The sequence below is a fragment of the Mus musculus genome, chromosome 2 (genome assembly GCF_000001635.26).
Source record: "Mus musculus strain C57BL/6J chromosome 2, GRCm38.p6 C57BL/6J".
Taxonomy (NCBI): domain Eukaryota; kingdom Metazoa; phylum Chordata; class Mammalia; order Rodentia; family Muridae; genus Mus; species Mus musculus.
The window spans coordinates 114,420,860-114,433,302 of record NC_000068.7 but is presented as its reverse complement, the minus strand read 5'-3'; the positions used below and the strand labels follow the sequence as shown (position 1 = coordinate 114,433,302).

The window sequence follows — 12,443 nt, the reverse complement described above, 5'->3', positions numbered from 1 at the left end:
ACAAGAGAAGAAGAACATAGCAACAACAATTTGTTGCATGTGAGAATGTGTTGACAGAAGGCTCTGAGAGACCAATGTAGTCTACCCTAGTCACCTACCTCATGCAGCCTTGCTATGTAGCACTGGCTGCAGAACTCGCTTTGTAGACCAGCTTGTTTTGGAACTCCTTGCAGTCCTTCCTCCACTATCAGCTGAGGTTTGGGATTACAATGCCGATGAGGTGTGCATTACAATGCCCTCCCTAGCTGTCCCTGTTGGACCTCTGCAGCACCTGCTGCTAAGGTGTGCTGGCTCTGGGAGATCAGCAGTTGACTCCGTACCTGATGTGCAGTGAAGGCTCAGGCATGAATGACTGAACCAATGCCTTCCATTCCATCCGGCGTTCATCATTATCTTTCTACAAAGAGTGATGCCTGCAGAGGGGACTGATATATTGAGCAATGGAGTCAATCTTGAGGAGTCAAAACTTTGAGAAACATTTGAGAAATGCCATAGAAATGAACACGTGTTTCCTGCTCTTCTGCTCTTGCCTCTCTCTTGCCTCTTGCCCCTTGCTCCCCATTCGCTTCCCCGCTCTCTCCATGAGGTCATGGTCATGGCTGGCCTCTGCTTCTCTATTCCTTCTCTCTGCCTTTCTCTGCCTCTACTACTCTCTTAACTCCCCTCACCATGCCCTTCATAAACTCTACTCTATACAAAAAGAAAGAAAGAAAGAACGAACGAAAGAAAGGAAGGAAGGAAGGAAAGAAGAAAATGAGTTTCCTAGCTTCCAACCTCCTGCTTAAGTGATAGGACAAATCTCCTTTTGATTATTAACTTTTTTAGTGAAAACATGTTTTTAGGTCATGCTTTCTAAATTCACTTAGTTTTTCAGGGATCAAATACATCAAGAACATTTAAATGACAATGTTCAAATAATTTTTCGACATTGTTTTTCCTGGGTCTTTAATTTTCTAAGCTTTGCAGGCAGGAACAATCTGATAAATGTGTTTTCGAATGGGCTGATTAGGTTTAGAAGCTTAAAAGAAAGGGGTGATGAAATGTAATCGTGAGATTCAGAAATAAGAGTAGGCTTTAAGAAAACAAGATCCAGGTGCCCTTTTGAGACTTAAAAGACAGTTCACTCAGAATTGGAAATGTAGTGGAAATAAGGGTTGGTGACAGTTACTTATCCATATCTACATCACTTTATTTATTTATTTATTTATTTATTTATTTATTTATTTATTTATAAATTCATTCATTGGTAGGAGGCATAGAAAAATAGTAAACACTTGCCCAACAAAGATCTAGGGCAGCTAACCATTTGTTGTTATATATGGAATCACTTGAGTTTTTGTCTCTTTAAAGACTTGTTTTTATTTTTAATTAACATGTATGTGGTGGTGGTGGTGGTGGTGTGTGTATGTGTGTGTGTGTGAAGATGCCCATGGAGGCCAGAAGAAGACATATGATTCCCTGAGATGCAGTTATGGGTGGTGGGGACTGCCTGATGTAGATACAGGAACTGAACTCAGGTCCTCGGCAAGCACAGCAAGCTCTCTTAACCACTGAGCTATTTCCCCAGCCCATAACTTGAACTTTCAAAAGCTGCTTGTTCACAATGATATTCATGAATAAAGTTGAGAGAATTCATCTTCCACAAGCAAAGCATAAAGGAGAAAAATAATTTTACCTGATGTAGTTTGCAATTCTTTGTGTTTTGTTAAATTAAATATTTAAAAAACTTAAATTCAAAACCTGTATCTTTAAATAGTTTTAGTTAGTTGCCAAATATTTTTCTATAACTGTTACAGCTCAACATGAAATCATTAAAATTTTTATATTTGAATTGTTTTTATTAAAGCTAATGTTTGTTTGCCTTATCAGTTGCAGAAATCTACTGTTGCTGTTTACCTGAAAGGTAGTATTTACAGTTCTGAGGTTGTGCTGTCATTGAGAACATGTGAGAACATGATAGAAGTTGTCCTCAGAAGGTAAATAGGACTTAGATTTAGAACCAGAAACTAAAAATCGGAATACAAAAAAAAAAAAAAAACAAAAACAAACAAAAAAAAAAAAAACAAAGAAAGAAAGAAAAGAAAAGAAAAAGAGAGAGAGATTCATTCAAGTTATTAGCCTTATTGGGTTTCGATAACAAAATGCCTCAAGCGGATGTCTTAAGCAGTAGGAAAGTGTTTCTGTTTCTCACAGCTTTGAAGGGCAGCAGAAGTCTGTGATTTCTAATCGGATCTCTAGTGTGGGCTGTCTTCCTACTGCACAAACTCTGGCTTTTCTCCATGTGTGTAGTATAAAAAAATTCTTTTCCCTTTCTTATAAGGTCACCAATCCTGTTGAATTAGGGGCTCACGTTTATGGGCTTGTTCAACTTTAATCGCCTCTTGAGAGCCCTATCTTCAAATACAGTCACATCAGGGTTTAAGACTATAGCATATCAATTTGATGGGGGAGAGAGACACAATTCAGTCCACGCTTCCTAAATGAAGGGCTTTTTTGTAAGCACTTTACTTTTATTAAGTCTTGGATGCTCACAAAACCCCTGTGAAATAGTAACTTGCCTGAGAAGTGATGAAACCTCCTGCCCCTCCGGGGCTGAGGTAAATCAATCACCTGTGTGAAGCCAGGGTTCCTCCCATGGCGGCTTCTACCCACATGGAAAAACATGTCTACCCTCAGTCCGGAGTGTCCACCTTACAAGGTCTTTAGTCCCCTTCCTGTAAGTATGAGGAAGACAGTTCCATTACCCACTTGAGACAGCTTTGCCCTGTGTCCAATCTAACAGTACTGGTAGAAAGAAGCCGAAGAGAAACGGTCACATAGATTTCTCTAACTCTACCATGCGCAGACCATGGTTTTCCTTTGTTCCCTGACCAGGATGTTTCTGTTGCTCTCTATTATGGGGCATCGCGATCGCAGTGCGTTCCTTAAAGCAATTTTAGCTGTTAGAAGTATAAAATGCGTTATCTTCTCTTTCTGGGGATATGTTTGAAAAGCATGTTTTCTTTTTCTGTTTTCTTCAGATTGTGGAAAGACTGGGACAGGAAGGCAAGGCTTTGTTTTTAACTCCTGGGCCATTATTTGAATCCCTCGATGTCTACGGGAATTGTATGGGGCTTTGGAAAGCAACTTTGGAGAAATAGGGTAAGTTACATAATATCTAAGTTTAGCTGAGGTAACTCGTTCTACAAGTGTGGCTTCCAGTGACTTCCTAGGATTGTTCACGTCCCACCTTAACTTTAACTTCGATCTGGTCACTAAAGAACATGTGGTTTATAGGTCAGTCATCTTGGCGTCCACCTCTGCTTCTGCCAATTCCCAAACTGTGACCTTCAGTAAGCCATCCAACGTCTCTAAGTCTGTCCTAAGCTTAGGACAATGGACACGGTTTTCATAATAAAACTGTGCAAACTAAAGTATGTACCTTTCTTAGCTTATCTACCTTAGATGCTCAACAATGGTGGCTTTCTTCCCCACTTGAAGAAGCTGAGATATGTGTGTATCACAATGTTGTTTATTTCTGCTCAGATTTCAGAAACCAAAGCCCAGATGTTTCTGTTCACCATTGAAATGTTCTCGATTTTAAGTATGACACCCCACAGTTGATGCTGCTGCCAAACCCAGTCGGGCCTCATTTACATTATAATCTCTCTAAAGGCATCCTTCTGCTTCACTGCAGTGACTGAAGATCAGGGCAAGTTACATTTTCTCACCATGGGCCCTTTCTCTTCCATATTTCCTGCTTTTAAACTTAACACCGGTGGATACGGTTCTAGTGTTGCATAAGAAAAAATAAGACCCAGCTCTGCAAATTAAATCTTTCATGTCAGTTAATGTTTTGAAGCATCTAGAAACATCCCCTTAGCAGTGTTGTTAAGGACCAATGAGATGTCTCTGTGAGTAAAATCGCTGGCCACAAGTTCTTACATCCTGAATTTGAAAGCTAGGACCCATAGAGTAGAAGTGAATAACTGACTCTCAAAAGCTATTCTTTGGCTCCCCTAACCACAACACAAACAATAAATAAATATAATAGGAATAATTAAAAGTTTAAAAAAATTTTTTAAAAGAAAATGAGTGACTGAACTCCATTGAAGTAGATTTATTCTGGCATTGTGTAAATTCTTCCTTTTTGTGGAGATATAGATAGATCATATTACAAGATACATTATCTTAAGAAAGCACTCGGAGTTAGATGGATTTGTAGCTGGTCTGTGCTACTTTGTGGGTTCTTCTATTTCCCACACTTTATACACCTCAGTTTTACCCTCTACCACTAGATAGAGACACATTGAAATTTTTGCTGGAGTCTTGAAAAAAATATCCATCCTTTGTCCCTTGCTGTTTCTTCTATGGCATTTGAAGTCACATTTCCCATTTTTATCCCTAACTTTGAGCCCCACATAGAGGTGCCACTTATGGTTGAACTTTGCTACTATGCGGATTCTTCGTTTCCCATCCTTTATCTCCTCTGCACCTGATTACTAAACAGTAGAGAAAGGATAGTATAGACTAGAGAGAGAGAGAGAGAGAGAGAGAGAGAGAGAGAGATTTGTGTGCTTTCTTTCTTGTTTCTTCTTTGAGCATGACTACTAACAAACCCCAACCAACCCCGAATAACCACCATCCAGCTATCTCAGAGCCCTAGCATTTATATACCCTCTGAAAAATTCCCAGAATTCCAAGTCACACAATAGCAGAAATTATCTACAGATGGTGAACCATGCCTCTGCTAGAGCACAAGGCAAATCGTAGTTAGCTGCTACAGACAGTCCAAAGCAGCCCCGTATTCCCACACCTGAGATTTAAATGAAAACATATTCTTGTAATATTTCTGTTTTTTAAAGAAACTAAAATTCCAGAGTCAGCACTACATGGCTCGGTGGTTAAGAACTTACTGCTCGGTGGAAAACTCAGGTTTGATTCCCAGCACCCACATGGCAGCTCACTACCATCTGTAGCACCAGTTTCAGGGGATTCAATGCTCTCTCTTAACAGCCATAGACGGCAAATATTCACACAATACATATACACACAAGAAACAAAATATTCATACACATGAAAAAAAATAACTTTTAAAAATAGAATAACCACTAGCTAGTTACTTTAAGACATTTTATAGGGTGACAGAGAAAATGAGTATTAAGTTTAAGGAGGTGAAATGTCTTAATCTAGAAAAGGAATGATTTGAAATGGAACCAATGTTCTTCCAATTTATGAAAGAACGCTAGACCATTCTCAAGTTATGTGTCCTATCTTTATTACAGGACAAGCTCCATAATGAGCCTCCAGATTATTCTAGAAAACAAATGAGCATATGACAGGTTGAGCCTAAACAAGTAATCTACACTCTATAGAGGCCATATATTATCACAAACAAAAAAAATCAAACTGGAGCTATTTGAAACTCTCGAGAATCTAATGGTGGTAGACACAGAATATGAACCGAAGGATACTCATTGAAATAAGAATAAGTACCCGATGGGTTAAAAAAAGAAAAGCGGTAACAGAAAGGTGACTGACACAGAAAAGACCCTTAATTCTCCCACAGATCTAGTCTCATAGGTCAAAGGAAAGCAGAAAAGAACACCCACCCTGGTGCATGACCTTTTGGCACACATGAGTAAAAATGACCGAGTCCAAGTCCAGGCATCTCGCCCAGTCTGGTAAACAGCTCCTCGCTGCTCACTCATCACAGTTTACAAGGTCTTTTGGAAGCAAGCCCCTGGCAGCCAACTTTCACCGCTCTTGATTCTGCAGTTCTGTTTGGTCCTCAGTGCACTTTATACAGCGCAGGCATGTTTCTACTGTCTGCATTATCAGTTTTTATTTGTGTGCTTCATCTCATCATTTATGTATCTAAATCCTTGGTGCCATTCAAAAAGATGACCGACATTGTCGTCATAATTTTGTGCTATCCCAATGATCATACATTCTGGTGAATATCCGTGATTCCACCCAATTCTTCTTGTTCAGTCTTTAATGATTTTACATGTATCATATAAGTACATACATGTATAAAGTCCTGTGATGCATGAGGTTTCTGTTTTCTTTTAAAAACACACACATAGGAATAGGGATGTAGCTCAATGGTAGAGCATTTATATATTATGCCTAGGGCTTGGGTTTGATCCCTGCCCTCAAGCATGCTGAAAAGGAAATCCTCTAATGTATTAGCTAGGAGCGGTCTCAACTACTCTAAAAACACAATGATGAGAGACAATAGAAAACTTGACCTCTTTTAGATATTCAATACCAAACAGAAGTAATATTCAAAGCATTTATTAGTGAACTGGTATTAACCAGAGTATATTTGACTAGCACTGTGGCAAAGTTTACTTATCATTTATTCAAAAGTTCGAACTCTCGATAGTTTGTTTATGAACCAAAATAAAACAGAAGCCATATGGTGCTTAACTACAATTTCGGGGTTATTTGGTAGCTGGGCATTAACTATTAACTTATTTCTTTTTATTACATCTATCTGAAGAGCCAGTGAAAGCCAGTCAACGTAATACAACAGCTAGCCATGCCTTGTTTCTCTTTCCCCTTCCCTCTGCAAAGGTTCCTCTACATACAGTATTCGATGCAACTGTGTGTCCCATAGACATCTATTTCCAACTTTCTTAGCATCATATTTGGACTCTTGTAGTTCTCTGTACTTGATAACCACCTACTTTGGTTACTTCTATAGCTATGTGGTTGTTCAAATAGCAAACAGAGCTGAGCGATCCTTCCTGCACTGCATAAGATATAAGTAAGTTCTTTCTGACCACTTCTCCTGTAGCTGTTTGGGGCTGTTAAGTGTTCAGACTACACATGGTTTCACACACATGTGCAAAATGTCTTCCTACATCCAAACTAGAAGACTAGTATACAGTAAATCAGGCAAAACCTAGCTAAGTCATTCACATCTAGAAGCGCTCTTCTGAATACTTCAGCATCGATGAAACAGTTTAGGGTTTTGCTACTCTGAGTCACTTTACATTTTTATGTTTCTTCAGCATCCTACTGAGCATGTGCTGTCATGAGAGCAATTTTTTCAATGTATTAAAACCTCTTGTTTTTTATTATTATTCCTTCTATGTGCTATCTATCAACTGGTAAAAATTTATATTTCCAAACTGACACCCTTTTCTATTATGAGAAATAAGACTGTGTTTTTAAAGACAGTAGGATAGTCTTTGTGGGGAGCCGCCCTCACATTCGCCGTTGCAAGATGGCGCTGACATCCTGTGTTCTAAGTGGTAAACAAATAATCTGCGCATGTGCCAAGGGTAGTTTTCCACCCCATGTGCTCTGCCTTCCCCGTGATGACAACTCGGCCGATGGGCTGCAGCCAATCAAGGAGTAATACGTCCTAGGCGGAGAATAATTCCCCTTAAAAGGGACGGGGTTTCGCCATTCTCTCGCTTGCACTCTTGCTCCTGAAGATGTAAGCAATAAAGTTTTGCCGCAGAAGATTCTGGTTTGCTGTGTTCTTCCTGGCCGGTCGTGAATGCGTGTAAGAAGTCTTAATGGGAAAGCAGGGGAGATGGGATTTTTAAAGCCAAAAGCACGCCTTCATGAGTGCTAGTACCTTCAGATGCCTTTACCCCATGGAGCAGAGGAGGACTCTCTTGTAGATGGAGAAAGTGATGTGGAAACTCACACAGACTTTGTCCTTCTCTGCTTTGCCCACTGTGCAAAAGAATCTGTCAGGTCGCATTCATTTCTTTGAAGACATGCCTAAAGAATGTCTGTTCAGGCTGGGTGCACCTAGGCATGTGTAAGATTGTACATGCCTTCAAGAAAAAGATAACATTCTGAAAAAAAAATGCACTTTAAGGGTTATCAAAAGGAAATATTTTGGCTTTCTACTAGTGGATTTAATCAGTTCTGGGAACCCATATTTTATTTAATTTTTCTATGGCCTACTTAAGTTTGAAGTTATTTTATTGTTTTTAATAGTAAAAAGATTTTTTTTTCAGGTTTTCTGACTCAAGAATTTCTAACTTATGTTTGGTTGTTTTTCTAACTAGACTATAGCCAGCCTCTTGCAGTCTGTAACCAGATACTTATTTCATCAATCACTGTGAGCATAGAATATTGTAGATATTGTAAACTATCTCCCATTCCTTTATGAATGTCTGACACATTTTTCTAAACTTTGGTTTTTATGTTTTGCTTATCTATCAGAGACCAAATATTTTCTCAGTGCCATATCCTCTGAACACCTGTAGATGTGGATACTCTGCCCTTCTGTTCCCCTGTGTTTTGATGCCTACCTATGATGGTAAATATTTGCTGAATGCATTAATCCACAAGTTGTATATGTATTGTGATAAACTGATATTTTATTTAAAGTTCATTCCAACATACATTACATATAATTATTTTATGTACACTATCATTTTAAACAATAGCCTGTAAAATAAAAATGTAAGATGCTGAGGGTTGTTCCACATGACACTCTTGGATTTGCAGGCAGTAACTCCCAGGGCAAGGTCAGGAGTATGTGTGGAAGGTGAAGAAGCTACTTGCAGAATTTTTTTACTAACATCATATAAAATTAAAAATAGTAAGCCCTTTTGCTTTCAATCAACACCTGTAAAACAGTGCTTAAAGAGAGCTCTAAAACCTAAAGAGATTCCATTATGGTTTCAGCTTGACCACATGATAATGGTATTATAGATATTCACCAGTTGGAACAGGTCAGTAGAAACTGTAGATGCTATTTTGAGCAAAGCTTTGCTAAAAATAATGAGTGAGAAACTGACATTGCCTGTAGCAGAAAAAAAAAAAAAAAGGAAGAATTTAGGTTAAATGAAGGTCAAATCAAGTCTAATTCCCAGTGAGAAAAATGACTGTTAAGGAAATAAATTAATTCTTGGATTCTTTCTTGATGCAACAGTCAAGAAACATGCTAGATTGTGTCTTAAAACAGATTTTGTTCCCTATTCAAGAACAGGAATAAATATGATATCTAAGAAAAGTTTATTTGTATATTTGAATAATAAATGCAGCTTGATCTCTATAAGTGAATTTCTTTTTTACCTGTATGAGAAGTCACCATAAACTGAAAATTATAGTATGTACTCTATATAAGATATTTTCTCATAATTACTCACATATGGATGCAAAGATCTTATAGGAGAATCTTCTAGAATTAATTAATGCCTGTATATCTCCAAGTACCAATCTCCTAATGAGGGTTTGTGGCAAGTAATGAGAAATATTCATCAAATGTCTGAGATGTCTAAATGAACTGTGGCATGTAAGTATATTATTATTAGTGTTAATCATTATGATATTTTAATAGATTATATTTGTTATCAAAGGTAAATGAGTTTAGATCCTTTGAAAGGACTCTATGCATTAGAAAGTTTCTATGTCTTGCTCCTTGTGTTTCAAGCAAGGGTTTTAATTTTGGCAGGTAAATATCTATATGGAGCTGAAATATCTGAAACTCAAGCCTCTTCACTTTCCTTTCTTCCTTAAGATTAAATTACTAAATTTTGAATTATTAGTAAGGACAAATATTTGCACAATTTTCCTATTTCTATTTTGTACCTTACAATAAGTAAGGCATGTAACATTCTAGAGGCAGATTTCAAGATGTATGGCAAGGCCCATGAGAAGGCTTAACAAGGAAAGCAGTTGCCTCTCAGAGCTGAAATCTGGGTTCCAGCCCTGGGACCTATGGGGGAAGGAGGAACCACATGTCCACACACACACACCTTACACATATTCACACCCATCATATATAAACATCTTACACACATCATATGCACACATTATACATTCATACCACACATACACCTTCATTCATATCACATACACACATCTTACACACATAAACACCAGCACAATACACCCACATCACACATATACTTATCATGTGCACATACATCATGCATGCATCACAATCCATCCATGTCATATACACACATAAATACACATCATGTGCACACACATCACACATACATACAAATCACATGCACTCACACATACATACACATCACACATACAGACCAATAGTAATGTTTTGACAAATCAGAGTCTCAGGTTGACATTCAATACCATCAAAACCTAAATCATTTAGAAATGATCATTTCATGTCTTTAAAAAGACATGAAAATCAGAAATTACAGATTAAATGTGCTCTGGATCACTAAAATGAAATGGAGGTCAACGGGCGGTGGTGGCGCACACCTTTAATCCCTGCACTTGGGAGGCAGAGGCAGATGAATTTCGGAGTTCGAGGCCAGCCTGGTCTACATAGTGAGTTCCAGGATAGCCAGGGCTACACAGAGAAACCATGTTTCAAAAAAACAAGAAAAAAAGAAGAAAAAAAGGAAATGGAGGTTTTATGTACTATGCTTAGTTTAGAAACAGTTAGGAAATTATGTAAAAAAAAAAAAAAACCCAATAAATGTAATCTTACCTTTGGTATAAGCAACCTGGAGGCCATCACACGTAAATCCATTTATAATTGGTAATCAAAGACAAAGAGTACAGATGCACATAGATATATTAACTGCTGTATAATCAAGAGATATGGGCAGTCTTCCTAATATTTTATTACCTTATTTTTTAAAACAAATCAGCTCCACTTTTTCCACATCAGAAAAAGCACCATGGCTGTGGACCATGCTGTGGGAAAACTCATCTCTATATGACTTCACCAGGCAAAATTCAGGTAAAAATATTTTAAGCCATGATTTGGACCGCTTTTAAATTAAAATTATCATTCTCAAGAATACTTCTATTTTTATGGGGTGAAGTTTTGTTCAGTTCTAAAATTGTTCTAGACAATAAATTTAGCTAAGATAATCTTAAATTTTCCCCTTTTTTATTGAATTGCATTTATTGTCTTTTCTGCTGAATTTCTAGACCTTTATCACTCTTATATCCTAACCCATCTCTTTATTCTCGGCTGATTTACCACATATTCAAATATTGTCCCCAATGTTCTAGGGGAGCCAAATATATATCTCAAAGACATTAATTGTGAATGATAAATATGGAGGAATTTCATAATGATTTCTGCAAAAACTAATTACTCTGGGGACTGCAATCAAGAAGTCTGAATGACAAGACAAAGACAAAGCAAGGAGGAAATTGGATGGACCTTAAAGACAACAAAGACATTAGGGGTATGACTAGATTTCATATCAGCTCTATGTTTTGGGGGTGTGAGAGCAAGGGGCTGTGTGATTAGGAACACTGTTCGCTGAACACAGTCTATGCAGTGTTGCATCAGAAGAACAAACTTTGTCTATGCAAGCTGAGTGGTGCTGAATATGCAATGTATTTCAAGCATCCCATTACAGAAGGGAAAAAAATGTATTCATCTGGGTAGGAGATAGGAAAAGGACTGAGGTCTACAGAAAGGACTTCCAAGAGAAAATGATTTAGTAGATAGTGGGCTCTAACTTCTGGGAATTTCTTTTCATAAATCAATAAGCAAGACATGGATAAGTATAGAAATGGGAAGGTGTTAAAATGTTACAATATGTGTCAAATGAAAAGAATGACTTAAGGTTCATCAAAAGAAGTTAATGAATATCACTATGTAATATCCTCTAAGAGGTCAACTGATGTCCTGGGATCCAGGAGTCTGAAAACGAAGACCAGCATACTCTGCAGAAACTGACAAGCTTCCTGAAATAAATACAGGAGACTGAAGACTCAAAATCAGATCTAGAGGATAACACACTTGTAAAGGTGCCTTTATTTAGGAAATGCCAAAATGGAAAAATAAATGAAAATTATCATATACATTAGTATCAGAGTTGATATGGATTAAGGAACCATTGTATAAAGTTACATCATTTATCCTAAACTCAAAAAGAAAAAGATTTCTAAAATGTATTTCACTTTTGTCTGAGTGTTAGAAATCAATAAATACATTGAAAAAAATATTTTTGAAGATTTGGGGGAGTTCATCAATACTCCCTCTCCCTTTCCTCTTCCCCTTTCTCCTCCTTCTACCCCTTACCCCTCCCCACCCCGTGTGTGTGTGTGTGTGTGTGTGTGTGTGTGTGTGTGTGTGTGTGAGAGAGAGAGAGAGACAGAGACAGAGACAGAGACAGAGAGACAGAGAGAGACACAGAGAGAGAGACAGAGACAGAGAGACAGAGACAGAGACAAAGAGAGAACCTTTTCTAAAGTTTTGTGAGATTTTACGTGGCTGTTCGAGGATCTATGTCTACTGTTCAGTGTTTTATTCTACAGGTAAAGGTGAGGAGATCTGATTTCAGGGAGCTGTACAAACAACTACTGACATTACCTACCTCAGGTCTTCAGACAAGTGTCTCTGAAATTGTCACTGTCATCACTGTGCCAGATATAAAGAGGAGTCACAAAGCATTATACTTGGAAAAAATATATATGTTTTGATAGTACTTGAAATGAGAATTGTAATTCATTATAGAAATGTGTTCTATTGATTGTTTTTGTTT

At 37.7% G+C, this 12,443-nt stretch overlaps 1 long non-coding RNA gene across 1 annotated transcript; it reads left to right on the top strand.

Moving 5' to 3' along the window:
- Positions 1–2,979: 2,979 nt before the first annotated feature.
- On the top strand, positions 2,980–11,901 carry Gm31146. The gene is made up of 4 exons (XR_374879.3): positions 2,980–3,141; positions 8,176–8,272; positions 10,587–10,678; positions 10,957–11,901. It is a non-coding gene; the product is annotated as a predicted gene, 31146 (long non-coding RNA).
- Positions 11,902–12,443: the final 542 nt, after the last annotated feature.